Source organism: Octodon degus, unplaced genomic scaffold, assembly GCF_000260255.1.
Source record: "Octodon degus isolate 3935 unplaced genomic scaffold, OctDeg1.0 scaffold00219, whole genome shotgun sequence".
NCBI classification, from domain to species: Eukaryota; Metazoa; Chordata; class Mammalia; order Rodentia; family Octodontidae; genus Octodon; species Octodon degus.
Window position 1 is genome coordinate 3,652,606 of NW_004524795.1, and position 22,111 is coordinate 3,674,716.

The 22,111-nt window shown below is 38.9% G+C and overlaps 1 long non-coding RNA gene across 1 annotated transcript; it reads left to right on the forward strand.

Annotated features, from left to right (window-relative positions):
• Positions 1-3,722: 3,722 nt before the first annotated feature.
• LOC101590694 lies at positions 3,723-21,502 on the forward strand. Its single transcript, XR_002818919.1, has 3 exons — positions 3,723-3,843; positions 19,346-19,501; positions 20,830-21,502. It is a non-coding gene; the product is annotated as an uncharacterized LOC101590694 (long non-coding RNA).
• Positions 21,503-22,111: the final 609 nt, after the last annotated feature.

Genomic DNA, 22,111 nt, shown 5'->3' on the forward strand with positions numbered 1-22,111 from the left:
ATTACATTCACTGGCTGTACAAGCTGGCAGCCAAGTACACAGAAAAAAGCATCGGGATTATTGGGTCTCTAGCCTGAACTATAGACAAATCAATACACCTTAGTAATACTGTTATTTGTGCTACCTCTCTCACACTGAACAAATTGCTAGCCAGTTAGACTGAAGGAGGTCTCTTTGGGCATTGATGTGGTCTACTTTTCTGTAATATTCAGTCTGACTCTTTGCCTGCTCTTTTCTCACTTCTGGAGGAATCTGAGCACAGAGATCGATTCTTTTTGTTTCCTCTGGTCTTGGGCATTTTGGCATGGGCTTTTTCCACTGTTCTACCCACAGAGGAGTCTCACACCAGACCCCCAGTGCCTATCATTTTCCTGGGCCTCTCAGCTCCAAAGCCCTCCTCCAGCAGCTCATCCTCACTAGCTTACTTCTAAATCTTGCCAATAGGTGGCGTTAGAGAAAGGAGTCCTACTTTTCCAAGTCTCTTTCTTTGCACATAGCTGCAAGCCTTTCCCAGCGTTTCCAGAACCTTCTATGCCTTGAGTGGTCCTCACTAGTAGCTATGTCCCTTCTCCAGAGATAATATCACCACTTTGTCAGCATCCCTCCCTTGATCGTCTAACACTTGAGTCATGAATTCCTGTGTTAACTCTTACTCATTTGAAATTCCTGTGTGTTTTTCTGTTTTCTAGACTGTATCCTGCCTAATAAAAAGTTGTCAAAATGTCCACTATTCTCCCAATCTGCAGGCATCTAATTCTTCAGAATGTAGCTCATTAAGCACTCCCCAAGATACTATACTTTGAAGAACACATTTTATGGTACTGTTACGGTAGAAACACTAGTCAGTGACTACTGTGTTGATCCCACACTGCCCCACAGGATGAGCAGACTGACCGCTTTCACAGGGAAGGGTGTGAGTGGAAGGTGGCTATTGTACAATCCTAACACAAGAGTTTTAATTTCCTTTAGTAGCCCACCGTTGGTCACCCTCATGAATAAGATCATATACTATTAAGTAGTACCATGCACAATAAATATGTTCCCAGAACATGGCAGAATGACAAAATAAATTAGCATGTACATACATGTATGTGAACACACGTCATTTTGAAATTATTTACTGTACTATATTTTCTATTCCAGAAATCACATATATTTGCTCTTTTCATAACATATATAAAATCAACAAATAAAAGTAATTAGAAAACAACAATCCCTCCCAAACAGGAATATTTATATCTCTTGCAACTCCATTCTCCTTCAGAATGCTTGGGCAATGGGACTCCATGTCATCATCATGAGATTCCAAACCAAGACTTGACACAATTAGTGACTTGCCTGGTGTACATGGGTAGCATGTGGCAGCTGGGCAGACTTCACTTTCTGTTACTGTGCATCCACCATCTCCTGACTCTGAGCCCTACTCTGCAGGCCTCCGAGGTACACCTCCTTGAAGGAATGCAGCTGCCCCTTACAACCTGACACAGGGCACCCGGCCTCTGGTTGAGTAAGTTAGGACTCTGTGAGTTTTGCTTTCCCTTCTTTGACTCTCCCCTCCCCTAAAAAAGAAAGTTATTTTCAAACCTCCATCTGTTTTGTGTTTAACGTGCAGAAAGGTTGCACATTTTCAGGGACCTTGTTCATAAGCAGTAGATTGTACAACAGTTTATTACACAAGTGGAGGTTTTTATTGCTGGCCTTTGTTGAGCTGCCAACTGGGAGAGAGAACATAACGTGCTTAGCGGTCCCTATCAGAAGAAACGAGAAAGCATTAAATACCAGTCAAATCGTCAAGCATTGGAAAGCTGGGAATCAAATCCAGAAATTCTGGAGCTCAGCTGACGAAGATGATTTTTCTGGTTAATATTATTTTATATCCATAATTGTTTCAAAAGTCATTTAGGTCACATACAAGATCCCCAGATAACATGTGAGCTGTATATCAAAGGCCAAATAAATGTTTGATCAAGAAAGACCCAACATGACTTCAAGATCCTGATCAGTGCAGGGCATCAAACTGTAATTCTATGAAGAGCTTTGTATATGTGAGTGTGTGTGCGTGTGTGTGTGTGTGTGTGTGTGTGTGTGTGTTTCACATTCTGTTATTGAGGCCATCAGCTATGTAAATACATGCTCATGACATGGTAAACCTCTTCCTTTACTCTGGCCTATGTAGTCTGTACTCCTAAAAGGGAATATATTTTACTACTAGCTTATGCCACAATTAGAAAATACCCTCAAAAAATCCTAGAGAAAATGGTATCAGAACAATTCCAATTATCAAGGCCAATGCCAGTGGTAATAGCTTAACTTTGTATCTTCATTTTTATTTTGCAAAAAGAGCATCACATAGAAGCTACTGGAGACCCCAGAAATATCTGATAATTAAATATTTCTCAGCCCAGATTCTATATCAGATTAATGACATAAAATCTCTTGGAATAGACAAGTATATTTGAATGTTCTAAAAGTGATTCTAATTCATTTCCTGGGATTGAGAGTCTCAGATCTAAACTGATTGGCTAATTTTACTAGTAGAGGACATTGAACCTAGAGAAGTTACTCCCCACAATAATCAATTCACAACACATTATTTCTTTTCTAGGGGAGTGTTTTCACCCTAGTATTGTGCAACTTTGTAACTAACTCCATGGCCTCAATATCCTAACCTTCATTTACAAATGAAACACATTAGAACCTAACTCAATTTTCTCCTTGCCTACTATGTTCACATATAAACAATATGTGACTTGTATTAGCACCAGCAGCCCCAGTGTCCCCAGGAATACAAAGGATGTTGTTAGGCTGCAGGAGACCATTAGGCTAATCAAAAGACCCACTTCCTCCTCTGGATGGTTCATGGTGAAAGGAGTCAGGAAGTGGCTCTTAATTAAGAAGAATATTCTACTTTATTCATTATCAGTCCATGATTAGAATCTCCATCTGTTAAACAAAAAAATCTAACATATGCCTGGCTACTTACATACATATTAACTTCTTGCTCATCACTTGCCATAGTGTTATAAGTTGGAAACTACTTTGTATGTTTAGCATTTCATAACAAAAGAAGGAGCTGCAGGTCCCAAGCACGAAGCTAGGCTTAATGTCCTACAAATACAAATCTTTGATTTATGACCAGAAGCTTCCCTAAATGTTAAGTTGAACACTAACTGTATGCCCATCTAACTCTAAATTCGCCCCTCCAAAAGTAGCCTTCAGTCCCTGAAACCAAAAGTGTTCAGCTGTCACTGAAAGATCCTTTTCAGAGTGAGAATCCCAAGCCTTCCCAGCCCATCAGCCACATGCTAATAGTGCTGGTGCTGTGAGTCCCATAAACAGTGTCCTTGATCTGATGGACAGCCAGTACTCAGGGGGACATTGGTCAGTAGCCTTGGACTCCTCAGTCTAATCACCCTACTTTAATGCTGCTTAAATCAGAATGTAAGCACTGAAGGAATTTCAGGAATCTGATGATATAAATTGTATTTTTAGACCCGTGAATGACTTGAGCCAGTGAAACGGTGCAGTGACTAAAGATAGCTCTCTTTAGTTTTCCCATGATTTATCACAAGCAAGTTCACAGCAGGTTAAAATACTTGAATGCTGTGATAGCATACACGCTGGCATGGCTTTATGAGCAGCCATTCATAACATATTTCTGCCTTCAACTGCTTTACTTCCAAAAAATGGTAGAAGGTTTTTTTTTTTTTTTTTTTTTTTTTTTTCATCAGTAAAACTTCTGAATAACTCCTTTGTGAAGGCTGGCTATATTTTCAATGTTGGACCCCAAGCTAGAGTTTCAGGAAAAGGCACCCAGGAAATGATCATTGCACCAAGTAAAATGTAAGTATATCCCGACAAAATGCTTACTTTTATTGGTAGAAATAGAGAAATGTTCTTTATAGGGATGTTTACAACTCAGGGGGCTGTGCCTTATAGATTCTATTTCTTTTCCTTCACTGTTTATTTTCCATTTGTCTCTTCAGGCACTTTTTCTTCTACTTAATAGCTGTGTCCCCTGGGCAAGTAATTTTTCCACTCTGTAATCAAATGATAGAATGTGGAGAAAATATAAAAAATGACTCTACAGTAATATTGCACACAATAAAGAGAGTGAATGTGTGGGTACACATGGGTCCCAAACTTGGCTATATGGGAAATGCAACTTCCTTTATTTCTCCATAACTTTAACTTTATTTCTACATTGAGTTTCCATTTGGCTTAGTGATGAAGATGTAATCTTAGTCAAATCAGGGTGTCCTCATCTAAGGCAAAGGGAAGACACGGCACCTCCCGGATTTCCCACTCTCAGCCTCTCAGCCCTGTCTGAAGGGTCCACGGTTGTCCCACTCAGAGCTGCAGAGCTGCAGAGCAGGTAGTAAATGCTCACCAGATCCTGTCCCAGGGTCTCCACCACCATGTCGGTTTTCTTGGATTCTCTGACTCCCTTTCTTCTCTAATATGAAGACTTTTCTGGTCTGGAGAAAAAGCATTCCTAGCTTTTCATCTGATCTTTGAGATCTTCAATTTATGACCAGCACCTGGTATTTGATCCTCAAGAGCTAAGAAACATGTGTCCTCTGTTATCTTCATTTTGATGGCTTTCCCTTCCCTGAAGCTTTACAGAAGGCCTAGCTGCTTAATGGGGGAAAACAGAGGAAAAACCAGAGATAACATACAAGCATGTATTGCAGAATTTCTCAGTGTATACATAATGCACCAAGAAGGCTTGGCACATGGTTGGAGTCTGCAAAGGTGCCCCTACCTTATACAAAATTTCAAGGTCGAGCTCCATACTTACTGGTTCTGTGTCCCAAGTTGCTTAACTTTTTTATACCTCAGTTTCCCCATCTGTAAAATGGGAATTATAGTTGTATGTATCTCATAAGGTCATATGCTTATTAAGTGCACAATGGAATTACACAATTATCACCACAAGTACAAGTACACATTTATAGCCATTAAATTCATTGGTCTAAAACCATTAGTTGAGCTGATATGGTTGTCATAATGCATCGTAAATAAAGAGGAAGGTAAACTTAACACATCTAGCATTTCCTAGTGAAGGAAAGAGCCGCTGGTCCCAAGTATGAGGCTAGGCTTAATTTCCTATAAATGTAAACTTCGGATAGACTAATCCTGATGGGGGTTTAAAAAGGAATTAGCCAATGTAAATCAAGGTAGCTCTGAGATACTTTCATGTACCAGCAGATTCTTGAATAGTTACAGTCTAAATTTGAAGATAGATCCACGCTTGCAGTGTGGGGTGCAAGAAGGTCCGGCCAAGCTAGACTGAGAAAAGTGCCTAACGACCATTGCTAGCAGCTTCTGGAGAAGAGAGCATGCAGGGGGCTGCTCATGAGGTAGGAGGCCAGCAGCAGATTTTGCTGAGGGAAGTCCTGCCTAGGAGAGCAAGAAAAGAAAGGGTCACTGAGGGGGAAACAGTGGTCCTCCTGTGCCTAGCCTACAAGACTCTCATCCTCTAGCCTAGCGAACTGATGAACAGGAGAAGGAGAGTGTAAAGTCCTTCACCCTGGTATCTGTCATTCTTCTCTGAGCCAGCTTGGTCAGTGTCCTCTCAGCCCACAGTCAGTCAGGATGAGCAAGTCAGGAGACTCCTGACCCAGCCAGTGGAAAACTAGCCTGTGATCCGTGCCAAATGTCTTCATCCTTCTAGATCTTAGGACCTTCAGAGAGGAGGTGGGGCTGAATAAGAGCAACTGGGTTGCTGTGTGGTGGAGTTAGAGGTGTGGAAGCCAGAGGGATAGCCAGACAAGTGCAGTTTTGCTATTTGTCAGAAGTGTGAATTTATTTTATCTCTCTAAGCTCCAGTTCTGTCATGTATGAAGATGGGATAACTAGAGCACTTCCCTCGAGTGATTATTGTCAGTTCAAGAGTGTATAGGACATATGTAGCACTACTGTGAAACACTGTAAGCACTCAACTGTCGCCAATATCACTCTAGTGATTATCAGCTTAGGGGCTACTAGGTGGGCTGAGAGTGAGGCTCGAGTACAGATACTTCCTCATCAAGAAGAGCAACCTTGTTTATTATAGATAGATAGATAGATAGATAGGCTAGGATAAAAATAGTAAACAATAAGTATTGTAACACAAAATTCTCATCTGTTTATATTTAATGTCTCAGTGATATAATGTAATGAAGATTTATTTCTTGTACAATAATAAGGAGAAATATACATATATATTCTATTGTTGATATATACATATACATAAAATCTATTCCAGATAGATAGATAGATTAGATAGATAGATAGATAGATAGATAGATAGATAGATAGATAGATGATAGATAGACAGATATCTAGCATACATGAGACTCTGGGCTTTCTGGGACCAACAACACAAAATCAACCAGTCAATCACCAGACCAGAACAATAGCTGCTAAACCTTTTCGTAAAGAATCATATAGAAAACATTTTGCACTTTGTGGGCCACATGTGGTCACCACTGAATACTTTTCTGGTGTAATTTAGAATTGAGTGTTGGGATTCAAAAAAACAAAGAGTCATAATTGAGTTTAGATAAAGACATAGTAACTTTTAGGCTAGGATAGTAATAATAATAGATAAGTATCATAACACAAAACTCTCATCTGTTTAGGTTTAATATCTTTATGATGTAATATGATTAAGATTTATTTCCTGTTTAATAGTAAAATGTAGGTTGGAAATTGAGGGTTTGGTCCACATAGTTTTCTGGCCATCTAGAAATCCTTTCATTCAATGAGTCTTTCATCTTCTAATTCTGTGGAGACATGTTCAGGATGGAAGGAAAAGAGAGCTGGACCACATTCAAGAACCCACAAAAAGTAGAAGCTACAGTCTGAGAAGATGAGACAGGAGGATCACAAATTTGAGCACAGGGGCCGGGGAGATGGCTTCTTAGGATAAGCACTTGACTGGCAAGCATAAGGGTCAGAGTTCAATCCCTGGTTCCGAAAACAAACAAACAAACAAGTTTGAGCACAGCCTGGGGAACTTAATGGCAGGATGATTCCCTGTCTTAAAATTTTAAAAAAGAAAAATAAAGGCTACAGGTGTAGCTTAGTGCAAAGGCTTGAGCCTCAATTCCACAGTACAGAGAAGAGGAAAGAGAAGAGGAGGGGAGGAGAGGTGCAGGAGAAGGGGAGAGGAAGAAGAGGAGAGAAGAGAAGACAAGAGAAAAGATAAAAGTAGAAACTTTTCATAAGCTTAGGGGCTGTCCAATGACAGATGTGAGTTCGTCATGGCCTCCCGGCCACAGCTTGTCCACTCCTGGATAAAACCATCTCATATTCCTATAACAAAATTCTCATGATAAATCTTTTTGTTTTTCCATCAGAGTAGCCTAGCGTCCCCCATAATATCTTGTATCTTTCATGTGATAGTATTTTTCATGTTTATAACAGTTGTCAGATTAAGTGTTTTGGTTAAATTTTATGTGTAATCCTACACAGAGTCCGTTTGTGGGCAGTTTTCGTGAAGGTGGTAGATGTGTTTCCTGAGGCTGCTAGAGTGGGTGGTTTCAAAGGGTAGAAATTTATTCTCTCAGACTGGAGGCTAGAAGTCTGCAATCAGCATGCAGCATCAGTTCTTTCAGAGGGAAAAGCAGGTCTGTGCTTTCCTGCAGCCTCCGCTGAGGGTCAGCAGGCCTTGGTGCTCCTTGGCTATGGGCACACCACTCCACTCTCTGGGTCCACCTTCACACTGCCTTCTTCATCTGTTTGTGTTTTTACAAGGCTGGCTCCTGACTGAATTAGAACCCTCTATACTGACCACATTGGAACTGGATTAAATCTCCAAAATCCCTATTTCCATATAAGGTTCCACTTGTAGATACTGGAGAGTAGGACTTCAACCTACCTTTTGGAGGCACAACGCTTGGCTATCTAATTTGTATCTTAATTAGAAAATATTGAGAACTTTTGGGCCACCCCAGTTTGTAGCTGAGGTGAAAAAGTCAGAAGAGGTACGCAAGTACTTACTTCTTAGCATTCATTATAAATTATAGGGAGGATAATAACATTGTTGCTGTTAACCTAAAAAGTGTAGAATTTTCCTTTTAAAATATTTTTTGTGGACATAGAACAATGAGCTAGGAAACACTGCACATTCTGTACCCTTCTTCTATTTTCAATTTACAAATGCTATCTTCAAAATAACAGAACAGTGTGGCTTGTGGTTACTAACAAAATTAAAAGTAAAAGCAAAAAAAATGCCCCCATAATATACATAGCACCCTGTGAGGGAAACACAGCCTGCTGCCCTGAACAAGGAATGGAGAATTTGGTGAATTCTCACCCCTTCTGCAGGGGTCAGGAGTTGAAAATCAGTACCAGCTGGTTGTAATTCTGTCCTATTTTGAAACAGATGACTTACACTGCAAAGCCATCACTGGGACTCAGATTTATTTTTCCCTACTTGGTCTAGGTTTCAGAAGCCCAGTTTTCAAAATAAAGAAAAGGAGCAAAATATTCTTTTGGTGATCTCACCCAAGTTCTGCCAGTAGAAAACCTACCAACATTGCACCATTTGTGTAAGTGACTTGAACCGGGCTGTATCTTCTCCTGTGTCCCAAAACAGGACTTCTTTATCTCTTTCCCAACATTGTCTCTGTACCTCTTTGGTCACACTTGCTGCAGTTTGCCATATGCATGGGTCTTATCTCTCTTACTAAAGTGTAAGCTCTTTAAATCTTAGTCTTGGGACTCACGGCAGAGGGGAAGAAGCAAATGGAAAGAAGAAGCCAATGGGGAGAGAAACTTGAAATGCAGACAAACAAATGAGAAACACAGGGGTGAATTCTTTAGGGCAGAGGGGCAGACTGAAATGACATCTGCTCTTCATATCCTCTTTACTCTCCTGAAGGCCAGCTAAGCCTGTCAGGGCTTCTACTGCCATTCAACATCAGACCATAACGAATGCGCTGGTGGGTAATGCTTTTCCAATCTGTGGCCATCAGCAAACCACTTCATGCCTCAAACTTCTACATGATAGGATGAAGGACAGAATTCACTGTACACCATTGTAGAAGTGAACTATGATTAATGGATGGGAAGTAGAGTACTTATCACATAGCCATCCTGACACAGGATTCCCCAAATATTCCACATTAATTCTTCAGAGTTGTGACAAATGTGAATTTGCAGTCTAAGAATCTGTGTATTTACTAAGCATAATGAAGACAGTCTCATTTTCAAGAAATTTTGGAACAAAATGCTGTAATATTAACAGCTCGATAAAGAGCAACCACTTCTTGCATTATATCATCAATATTATCATCATTGCTGGAAATTCTGCTTGCCAAGGATGGCTTGGATATGAGTGAGCAATCCTGGCAGATCGTGTGGCATCACTGCATCCTGTAAATTTGACAGTGGTCTGATACAAATTTCACTGTTTGTGGAACAAGTAGACTCCTAGCCAACCCAAATACACTCTGACCTTGAAGCTCTGCAATTATTTCAATTTTACTCTATTTGGATGAAGGGGAACCTCAACTTTAAATAAGAACTTGGACCTTACTCAATACAGTTGATGGTTACAAATCTAATTTGTGCTTTATTCCCGTTTTTATTCTTGGGATAAACAAGAATCTATGAGGTGCTAATTTCTATATTTTGATTGAAGTACTTCCCAAGAAAGTAAAGAATCACAAGTTCCCTTTACTTAAAGTGAAAGGAAAGATAACATTATCCAACACTTTCACATAGGAGCTGGGGCCCTTCTTATCAACGCTACTGTTTATCCATTCCTCTGAGACATAAAAGATCAACATGTTTTATAAACTCCTCTCTGTGTTTGCTTTGATTGTTCTCAAAACTCCTTATAGGAGGGCTGCAAGGAAAGCCAACATTTTGGCTCTAGCCTTCCAAGGTCAATTAAGACTCAGGATATATCAGAACTTGTACTGTAACGTCATGTAACTCAGTAATGTCCCAAATTTTCTGATCAAGGAGATTATGGGACCAAACAGGAAAATGATCATTGATGTGGAGTATGCCTAAGGAGAGTCACATGGAGAGAAAACATTCTCTCAGGCTTTCACAGAGACATATGAAATCCTGAGTGAATTTCACTGACCCTAGCAGATCCAAAAGCTACAACTCTTGTTGCATAGGTCTTGCTTTATCTTGGTCTTAACCATCTAACAGAAAAGAATAAAAATGAAATATAAGAAGTAAAGCCATGATGTTATGTTGAGCTGTAGAGGATCAGGTCAACAATTTCTGACACTGCCAGTCAAGCGGAAGACCCAATACTATTATGGACTACTGGACTCTTTTAGAATATTTTGCTGAGTTAACACACCTATAATATTCAAATGGCAGAACTAAACCAAAAAAGGGATATAGATGAATGTCCATTTTGTATCTGTGCATACAAAATGGTTAGGATAGATATATAGTTATATTCTCTTAATGAATAGAAGGATTTGTTCTAATAGAGTTTGTAAATAGGATATCATGTCTGCATCTTGTACAGCAAATAATCACTAAGAAGAATGTATGCAATGTGTTAATTATTGAAAATGTCCTACCAATTTGCTTTGAAACTCTCATCACTATTTGTTTATCAATGAAGTTATGGAAAAAAGAAAAATGAAATAAATAAATTAAACCATCTAAAAAAAATTCCTATAGCTGATCTTTCCTTCTCTGTAAGGTTGGCTTGTCAGCATTCTTGGATCTGAATTCTTCTAACAGTATTCCACAGTAGAAAAGCAACAGAAATGTGCAGGTATGCATGTAGGGCAGATAAAGCTCTTTCTTCTGCAGACAACAATGCTTGGTTTCCCTCACAACCTGTATTCTCGATACAATCCCTCTATAGGAAATTTTATCTTCTACGGAGTATTCTGACACCATTCTGTGGGGAAATAAGTAGCACCAATAGCACATTTACTGCCAAATAAAAGTATGTGTTTTCTTTTTTGTTTTTTTTTTAATGATTACACTTAATGGGAGGAGTTGTTGCATACATTTAACACATATTCATTTATTTTCTTCTTCTTTTCCCTTCTCTGACTCCACCTTCCTTCCAACTCTTGGTGCCTTCCCCTTTTGCAAAAGATCTACCTCCTTGTTTTCTAGTATCTCATTTTTGTTTCACTCTTTAATTTGCCTAGACTTGGGATTTCTCATGTAAGAAAAACCAGTGAGTTATTTCAGCCTCTGTGTCCAAAGGGAACCATGTGATATTTCGCCTTGTGTGTCCGATTTATTTCAATTAACATTTAGGATGCAGCCATCTTCCCACAAGTTACTCAAATTTATCCTTCTTTATAACCCAGTAGTACTCAACTGTATATAAATATCGCACATTCTTTTTCCATTCATCGGCTAACAGACATTCTTCAAGGTATGACTTTTGGTTTTGTTAGTCTGTATCCAGCCAGGCACTAAATCTTCAATTTAGATCATGTGTAATTGGTGGAGATAGTGGTGTTAGCTAAGATACTAGCTAACATCCATCCTTCTTTGGCCAGAGACTAGTCTAGGCACCTTGCAGCTGTTACCTTTTTAGTACCTTTAGCAACATGTGATGTGGATCTTCCTGGTGTTTTCTTCACCTTACAGATTTTTTTTTTTTTTTTTTTTTTAGTATTTTAGGGAAGGGTCTACAGGGTGTTTAGAGTCTCACTACTAGATCCTACTCATAGTGATCCACCTGTTTACAACCTCCCAAGAGCTGGGATTACAGGCATGTGCCACCATGCCCAGTCTCAATTGCCATCTCAGCATGCCCTGGGGGTGTGGCTGGCACAGTAGGCTGGGAGATCGAATCCCCAGTCCCTGCGCCTGCTTGCAGGTCCTTTAATCCACTGAGCTATTTGGCTTGTCCCACTTCACAGCTTTGAAGACTAAAACACAAAGAAGTCAGGTAGCTTTTGTGAGGTCACAAGTTATCACTGGGACCAGAATTCCACCCCAAAAGAGCACAGTCTCAAAGCCACATCCCACAGCTTTGGTGCCAGAAGGAGATCATAATCTAAGCATATTTAAATGAGAAACATAGACAAACATGATTTTACACGCAATTATTTTTCTGTCAAAAATAGAACTTTTAAGTTTATTTAAGCAGCTAAGCCTAACATGACTATCTCCATGTAAAAAAGGATTACATTTTTAAAGATTTAGAGCAAAATATAAAAATATAAGCTCATAAATACAAGTAGCCATTAATTCTGAAAACAAGAAATCTTAACCCTTTCTTCTTGTCTTTATATGGGCCATTTTCTTTGTGTCCTCATGCCTTTGCTCTTGGTATTTTCTTTTACCTCTCAAAAAGTTATTGTCCTGCATTTCTAAATGTCCTGCATTTCTAAATATATTAGAAAAAGTCTTGCCACCTTTCTTGTTACTTGTTTTGTGTGGTACTGGGGACAACCCATAGCCTCACACATGTTAGGCAAGTGCTCTTGCCACTGAGCTATATCCCTAACTCTTCATTGCTACCTTCTATAAATATCTTCTAAAATATAGGACACCCTATCAAAATTTTCTTACACACACACACACACACACACACACACACACACACACAGTATAACATCCTCTGACAGATTCTCATTATTTTCCTTTCATTTAGAGTGGTTTCCCCTCTGACCAGTGAAGTTTGTCATCCTTAAGCCTATATGCCATTAGACTTATAAAGGTCACCTGCTTCCCCTCTTGTTATTTGCCATGGTGCTGGTTACAAAGTGCACTGCATGGTATGGTGTTGAATGAAAGTGGTGAGTCTGGGGCTAGCCTGATAGCTCAATGAACTAAAGCTTCTGCTTATGCACAGTGCACTGGCCTGGGTTTGATCCCCATGCTGGCCCTGCCCTTGGAGTGTGGCGATTGAGACTGGGTGTGGTGTTGCTAGTCTGTAATCCCAGCACTTGGGAGGCTGAAAACAGGAAAATCACTACGAGTCTGACTACACAGCAAGACCCTGTACACTCAGTAGACCCTTTCCTAAGTTTAAAAAAATAAAGAAAAGACAGTGGTGAGGCCAAAATTTGCCTTTCCTCATATCTTCCTTTGTTTCCACCACTTTACTTTTTTCTTTCTATCTGTCTTTTTTGAGTTCATCTTATTCTTTTCTAGATAGAAATTTAAATAATTTAAGTTAGGTATATCTTTTCTAATATAAGCACTTGATATTTAAGTTTCCCTCAAACACTAGAGTAGTTGTATCTCACAAGTCTTTGTATTATTTTATTTGTTCAGTTAAAATTATTTTCTAATTTAACTTACAGTTTTCTCTTTGCTTCATACCTTGTTGAGAAGGACTTTTTAAAAATTTCTAAGTGGGAATTTTTCTTTTACCTTGCTTGGGACTATTAATTTTTAACTTATTTGCATTATAGATCAAAGAGTATATTTTGATTTTTTACATAATTTAAATTCTTTTTTAATGTTTGTTTTAAGATTTAGAGTATGATCTATCTTGTTGACCATTCCAAGTACTTTTAAGAAGAATGTATATTCTAGTGTTATGGGTAGAAGTATCTATAAACATGATTTAGATCCAGTGAGTTGATGACATTGTCCAATTCTTTATCCCTGCTGAATTTCAGTTGGCTCTAATATTATTGAGATAGGAGTGTTGAAATTGCCAAATGTAATTATGGAGCTTCAGAAATTTCTCCTCTCTTGTTATGAGCTTTTGCATCATGTCATTTAAAGTCTTGCCATTTAGGGGCACATACACTGAGGACTGTTATGTCTTCATGGTGAACCAATCCCTTTATCATCGTATCTCCGTTTATATCCCTATTTATCCCTGATAACTTACTCACTCTGAAATCTACTTTGTTGGATTACATGGCTTCTCTAGCTTTCACTGGACCAGTTTTTCCTTGGTAAATTTCTTCCACGTATGTAACTATATCATTATATTATGAATGTGTTTATTGTAAAATAGCTTATCACTTGGGTCATTTAAAAGTATACTCAGTTTCTATCTTTCCGTGAGCTGCTTCACTGACATTTAGTATAATTCTCTATATACAAGGGGTGATCAAAAATATATTATGAATATACAAGTTTTTAAAATTTAAAGTAAAGGACACATTTCCATAATCCTCCCAAATACTACCCCTCACTCAGACATTTATGCTATCATTCTTGCCACTTTCTTTTTTAAGCTATTAAAAATTGATTTTATTTTAATGAGTGTCACTTTCTGAAGCAGTTCTGGAATTGCTCTCTCCTTGGCAAATGCTGCTACCAAACACTACCAAATAAAACAGTAGACTTGTAAAGCCATTCTAATGTGTCCTCCTCTTCAGTGTTCACCAGATCTGCCACTGCACAGCTTCTCTTTCCCAAAGCCAAAGTGAGCGTGAAAGGTAAGCATTTTGTACAGATTGCAGAGAACAAGTCAACAGGGCGACTAAAGAGATTTTCAAAGATCTTCCACAACAGATTCAGAAAGTAGCAGGTCGTGGAGTAAGTGCATTTGAGCGTAGGTCAAGGATTTCAAGGGGATTGTTGGCAGTGTGACTTTTACTGTAATAAACTTTTAAAAATTTAAACATTCATGGTTTCCTTCTATCATAAGTCAAATTTGGATTTAGGTCTGTTATTTTGTTTTCACGTTAGTCACATTTTTAGTTGCTCTGGTTCTGGTTCCTGTCTTTTTTAAACTTGACTTCACATTTCATTTTAACTTGAGTATCATGTTTTATAATTCATCTCACATTTCTTATATCACAAACTTAACTTTTTTGGTATCAAGTTTAATGGTGGAATGTAAAAACTTTCTACCACATTGGTCCCTTCATGTTATAATTGTCCTATATATTACATCCATATACCATGATTATTTCATTATTAAGCATTTTTTTATTTTAGCCGTGAAAGTATTTCCAGAGCAGAATAATGTTGTTTAGCTAGATGTTTTCTTTATCTGTTGCTCTTCCTTTATTTTTGAGATTCCAAGATTTATCCTTTCCTTTTCCTCCACACTCGGTCTTAGCCAAGAGGGTGAGAAGCGATTCCCTTTCCTTCAGATGGCATGGCTACATTGTGAGCAGGCCCCTCACCATCCACTGGCTGAATTTTCCTCGGTGTGGACATGCTTTTATTTCAGGTTCAGCCTGGACCTGGACTTCTCAGATGATCAGTCTTTTATTTCCACACGTTGAGAGTGCCCGATACCTCTGGGTTCTACAGTTCCCGAATACTCATTTGAATCATTGTTGTATTAGAAATTATACTACATAATTTCCCCTTCACTGTTTTTAAGATTTTCTTTTGTTTTCAATTTCCAAAAGTTTGATTGTGATACTCTGAGTGTACGTTTCCTTAACTAACCCTGTTTGGAAATCTTTTATGATCTCTAGGTTTAAACTTTTTTCAAAATTTGAAAAGGTCTCAGTCATAGATTTTTTTCATATCTTTTCTTTATTGTACTCTTTTCTCCTCAAATCCTAACAACATAAACATTAGGGTATTTTTAGTATTTTCCACAGGTCCTGACTGACTGTTGTCTTTTTTAATCTGTTCCTCTCTCCTGCTTGGATTCGATAGTTTGTGATCCATCTCTATATTTTCTGTTTCTTTCTATGTAAAGATCACTATGTGTTCTATGTGAGTGTGATAATCTTAACTAACAAAATGATTTAAAACTTTGTACAAAAAGTTAAAGCAAATGTACTAGAATGATCAAAAAATATGGGAAACTGAAAATGAAAGCAAGTTGGACAAATCGCCTTAATTTCAAAACTTTTCCTATAAACCTACAGTAACAAGGCTGTGACACTGGAGAAAAGACAGGCACAATAATCAATGCAAAAAAATCCAGAAATAAACCCACACAAATACACAACATTGGTGCCTTTTGAAACTATGAAGGTAGTTCAAAGGAGGAAAGATGTGTTTTAGGGCAAATGCTTGTGAGACAATTTTGTATGCATGAACAAGAAAAGAAGCCTTTACCTAAAACCCACATCCTAGGCAAAAATTAATGGAATATGTGCTGCAGATTTAAATGCAAAATTATAAAACTTTTGAGGAAATGGAAGAAAAATCTTGTTTATATTTGATTAGTTGAATTTCAAGATACCACGCCAACACATCATTCATTTAAAAAAAGTCATGTATTGGAAGTCATCAAAATGTAAAATATTTTCTCCTAGAAAAGCTCTAGCACAGGAGCTGGGGGTTCCAGCTCCAGGCCTTCAATGCCAGTCCCACCCCTGGGGTGCACTGAGACAGCAATTGAGACTGGGAGTGGGGTCGCACACCTGTAATCCCAGCACTTAGGAGGCTGTAAACAGGAGAGTCAGTAGGAGTACAATCTAGTAGTGAGACCCTGAGCACCCTGTAGACCCTTCCCTGAAAATACAGAAAAAAAAATAGGCTCTAAGTGATTACAAAAACAGCTTTGAAGTTAAAGAAAATGTTTTTAAATTACATGTGTGACAAAGAATTTATATTTCAATTCCATAAAACTCTCAAGGGGTAGTTTTGGGGTGTAGCTCAGTAGTAGTGCATGTATTTGGTATGGCTGACTCCCTTGGGTTCCATCATCAGCAACAAAACAAAACAAAACTACCTTCACAATTTTTTTAAAAGTCAAGTAAAAAACTAGAAAAAATATTTAAACAGATATTTCAACGAAGGAAAGCATCATTTCCACTGGAGAAAGCTCAATCTAAATGCAGGTTACTTGAATTTAGCTGCTATTCCAGAGGAGACTCCTACTCACAGAGGAGCATTATTATCAGTGAATACTGAAATATTGAACATTGCAAGAAGACTTGCTAATCAAGACAGGAAAGACAGATGCAATGTTAGTTACTTCAGTGATATCTTGATTATCTATTTCTATGCTGAGACATAATATCCAATGTCCAAAGTTAAGGGAGGAAGATTTATTTATTTTTATTTTTATTTATTTTATTTATTTATTTTTATGCCAAAACCGGGGATTGAAAGCTGGCCTTTGTGCTTGCCAAGCAAGCACTTATTCTACTGAGCCATCTCCCCAGCCCCAGGAAAGATTTATTTAGCTCACAGATTATAAAGGTATCAGTCCATAATAAGATGGTTCCAAGGTAGGGTGGCGTGGCAGAGGAGCACTGCAGAGAAGAACTAGTTCATGGTAGGCAGAAAATAGCAAAACAAGCAAAGGATAGCCACTGTTATTTTTATCTCTTATATCATATCCAGGGCATTTGGGGTGAGTAGCGCTCACACCCTTATTCTTGGTGCCTTTGATCCTAGCTTTGAGCCATGAATCAATCCCAGCATCACACACTCTAGATCCAGCCACCCCTGAAAAAGCCCAACCTATGACGGTATGATGCTTTAGGGGTGCAAATCGATACAAGCCATAACAAAGGGTATTGGGGAGAAAGTGCTCTTAGCTTCTTTTATTCCAGAGAATAAAGCCCAGAAGGTCAGAGGTAGACTCAAGAGAAAAACTCTAAACAACTAAATCTCAACTAAGCAAGAGCTCTAAGTATCAGTCAAAGGACTTTTCTAATAAGCATAGATTTTACTATAAAACATCGTCTTCTGCAGCCAAGTAGTCCAGAGTGTGTGAGGAGGCTTTAGCTATAATATGCAGAAACCATTACTCACAGCCATCTATGAGAGAAACAATGAAGGAATGAAAAACCCCAATAAACTGTGATACATCTACTGATGGCAGAGTGTAAGTCAAAAGAGGCTTAAAAAGGAAAAGAGAGAAGAGAGTTTATGATTGGTTAAAACATTTTTGGATAATTTCCATTTTCTCACCTTTCTTAAAGCTTTTGTACCTGGGCTGGGGATGTAGGTCAGTGTTAGAGTGTTTGTGTAACATGGGAAAAGCCCTGAGTCTGATCTCCAGCACCCCCAAAACAAAGCTTTGCACCTGGATAAACCTAATGGTATAGGAATACGTTCAGTCATAAAATTTTTGAATGCATCTAAGAGTTACCTATCATAGATTATTGTGGTTTTATACAATGCTTTGTTTTATGTACTGTCTTTCGAAAAGCACACTAGTTGGGGTAAATTCTCAGAAGTCAGATGAGATGGTCTGGAATGGAATCCCAACTTTATCATCTCCTAGTAATGTGATCTGGGGAAAGTTACTTGACCTCCCTTCAGTTTCCTTAACTATAAAAATGGCAATAATAACCTTTACCTCATGGTTTAATAGTCATAAAGCACTCAGAACAACTCTGAGTATGTAGTGAGCCCTCAATAAATTACATCCTCCTCCTCCTGTGGCTGCTTCTCCTCCTCATGTCACCACAGCTTGGTTGTGCTTACGTGCATATTTCCAGTAGAGTTTTCCTCAGAGCTCGTAGCATGATTCATTACCAACCACATGGGAGCCGTTTGGCCCAGTGGGAAGCAGAAGTTACCTAAGGAAGTGATTCCTCTGCCTTACAATCTTCAAAGAAAGAAAAAAATACTTCACTTTTTAAACTTTAGTACTTACTGAAAATGTTCATAGCAGGGAAAATACAATTCTTTCCTTCTCATTTTGTCTTCTTAAAGTCTCAGTGAGATTGATTTTTGTGTGTTTATTAAATTTTAAAGGGAAATTATATGGTGTAAGTACTTCCTGAAATTGTGTTTCCTTTATTAACTCAATATTTACTATATCTCCTTAAGAGAGAGGCTCCTTGGTTTGATAAGAACATTCATCCTACATACACATGCTACTGAAGTACACTTCTGAGTGTGCTTTACATGAGATCCTCTGTTTCTTTTTAAATGCAATTAAATCATTTATTGTATGTTTATAGAATGATAAGCAAGTAAAATCAGTGAGGGTATTTATTCCATTATTTTAAGTTTCCCTTATCTTTTGAGGTGTTTGTGTGTAAGAAAACCCATCTAGGTTTCAGAATCATATAGCTGTATGTATTGTTTATATATAGAACTTTTTGCAAATAACCTTAGGTGGGCTTTTGTTTTTATTACTTTGAAATAGGCTAAATAAAGGCTCCTAAAAACACCCATGTCTTTACCCCTGGAACTTATGAATGTTCTTATATAGCAAGAAGGAGCTTTGGAAGTATCATTAAATATGAATTTTGAGATGGACAGACTATCTTGGATTATCTGACTGGACCAACTGCCATCACCTCTATCCTTTGAGGGGGCAACAAAGGGAGACTGCATCACACAAGAGGAATGACAAATTGGAGTGATGTAGCTACAAGTCAAAGGATGCTGGCACCCACTGGATTCCCAAATAATCAGGGCTTTCTAAAGTTTCTGGAGGGAGTACAACCCTGCTGATATCTCCATTTCAGTTCAGTGATGCAGACACACAGAGAAATGTGCACACATGTATATACATTTAATATATATGTCTATATCTATATATCTTGTGATACAGATGGTCTCAGACCTACAGGGCTGCCCAGGAAGTAGACAGGAGTGGAAGTGAAGAGAGCTGGTACTATGGTGAGGAGTACACTGGAAATAATGGAGATGAAGAGCTAAGGTTCTGCCAGCCTTCACGCTGTCCAATTGAGCTGTCACTTGGAAACTGGTAATGGTTTCCTTGTAGCTTTCTCCACTTTTACTGGCCCCATCCCTCTTGTGACCCTCAAGGAATCATCCTGATGTGTAAGTCAGATTACACAGCTAAGCCTCTCTGCCTTTCCTGTGCCCCTTTGGGCAGTGACTCCAAGTCATTGCTGGATGCCAAACTAGAGCTCAGGCTTATATCTCAGGGTGCAAATTTCTCTCTTCTCACTTTCAGCACAGGTTCCACAAGTTTTGACCTTGCACCTATAATAGTACATTGGATATAGATTTTGCCATCTTCTAGGGCACTTTGCCTCTCATTTAGGTGTGGCACTGAAGGTGGGTTTTCCTGTCACTTGTGGGCCCGTGAGCATAGCCTCTTGACAGTCTACTTCTGGAGACTGAGCTTCATTCAGGTGCCCTGTTCCCGCCTCTCTCGACTTCACTGGAAAGGGTGTGTCTTTTCCCACTTGGATGTTAGAATTCCTGGTCTGGGTTCTCTGTATTTAGAGCTGGGATTTCTGAATACTCTCAGTACTTGAATATTAGGTGTTTCATGTACTTGAATATTGTTTTATTTTTTAGGGGAGATATGGGGGATTGAACTCATGACCTTGTGCTTGCTAGGCAGGCTTTTAAACCACTGAGCAATCGCCCTGGATCCATGGGTATCAGGGTTTTTGTTTTGTTTTGTTTTGCTTTGTTGTTGTTGTTTTGGTGGAATTGGGGATTGAATTCAGACCCTTACATTTGCAAGGGAAGCGCTTATTCCACTGAGCCATGTCCCCAGCCCGATATCAGGTTTTTGAAGCACCCAGAAATTTCCTTTTTTCTTATGAGTTCTTTCACGTATCAAAATATTTTTACACTTTATGGATTATTCCTCTTATGCCTCTGCCAGTGTCTAAGACACCTCAAGTTCTATTGCCCCAGTGTTTTCAGTATTGAATTTATGACTCATCATATGTGTTCTTAGATCTGTCTCTCTTCACTAGCTCCTCTAGCCTGATACCCTGGCTTATCTCTTTTATCTTGTAGCATACCCCATAAGGTACTCAGTAAATCACTGAATGAGTAAGGGAGGAATCACTTCACACATGCTAGACTTGTAAAAGTAAAACTCCTTCTCTCTCTCTCTCTCTCTCTCTCTCTCTCTCTCTCTCTCTCTCTCTCTGTCTCTCTCCCTCTCTCTCCACCTATGAGGACATGTACTAAGATCAAGTCAAAATCTAGTTTTGGAGTACATGCACCTAACACCTGGCCATATAATTTATCAAATGTAATAGCTTAAAGAACTGCAAACTATCAAATACAAATGTTATAAGTACTCTGTTTTAAATTTCTTTGCAGCTGAAGTCAGCCACACTTCCTTGCACAGATCTTAAAATAATTCTTCACTCAAAAGTCATAGTATCTCAGCACAGAACAAAAACATGAGAGAGTTCTGGCCTGGAGCAACTGTTTGTTTTTTCAGGAAGAAAATCAACTCCTTTTTAATGAACACAAAGCTCTTGATAGGTTTGGGGTTTTGTTCAGCTGCTTTCTGAATCTCTCAAAGCTCATCTAATGAAATACGAGCAAGATCTGATCCTTCCTCTGCCGGGCGTGGATGCTTCTTTGAGGTTGCTGTTCACCAACTCTGAGCAGAGAACACAGACCAACTCAGAACACAGACCGCCGGGATGCTGGGACTTCCTAACCAGCACACTTCAACTCTCTGTCTCAGTTGCTTTGTGTCCTAGTTGTGAAATCTTTTTAATCAGAGCCTTCTCTATGTTCTGAAAGCCACACACAGTTCTCAAGGAACAGTCCTCCAACTCTAAGCACATACAGAGAGAGTGAAACTAATCCAGGAATCTGAAATCCAGAACACTCCTAAATTGAAAACACTTCACATGCTGATGTGACAGGACAAGTGGAGAATTCCTTGTTTGACCTCGTGTGATGGGGCACAGTGAAAATGCAGACACACACAAAAGGCATGTGAAGGGGCTGGGGAGACGGCTCAGTGGAATAAGCTCTTCCCTGGCATGCGCAAGATCCTGAGTTCAATCCTCAGTTCCACAAAAAAAAAAAAAGCATGTGAAATGAGTGCCTTGAATCTGCATAAAAGGTGAATATGAAACATAAATAAATTTTGTCTTTACACTTGGGTCTTATCTCAAAGATATCTCATTTTGAATATGCAAAGATTTCAAAATCTGAAACAAAATTCAAAATTTATAATGCTTCTTGTCCTAAACATTTTGGATAAAAGAACTCAATTTGTAACATTCATACACGGCCTCCTGAAATACAGAAGGCCTTCAACCATTCCCCAGTGCAGGCAGAAGAAGGGAGGCTGCAGAGGGAAAAGAAGAGAGCAAACATCTAGAGCCTCCATAGCCCTCCAGGGTGGAGTGGCCCTGAAGTAGCAGGCCAGGCTGAGATGAGACCACACTCCATGCTCAGTTCTCTCCACAGGACCCTGAAATGCTACTTCTTCACCCAAGAACTGGCATGTTGGAGGGGCAGCTGACAAAAGGGTGCTAATGATCTCATTGACAGAAGACTTCTGAAAAGCACAACAAAAACTTTCTCCTGATGTCTACATGAGTCACACATTCATGAATATGTCCCTGAAATCCTAGGC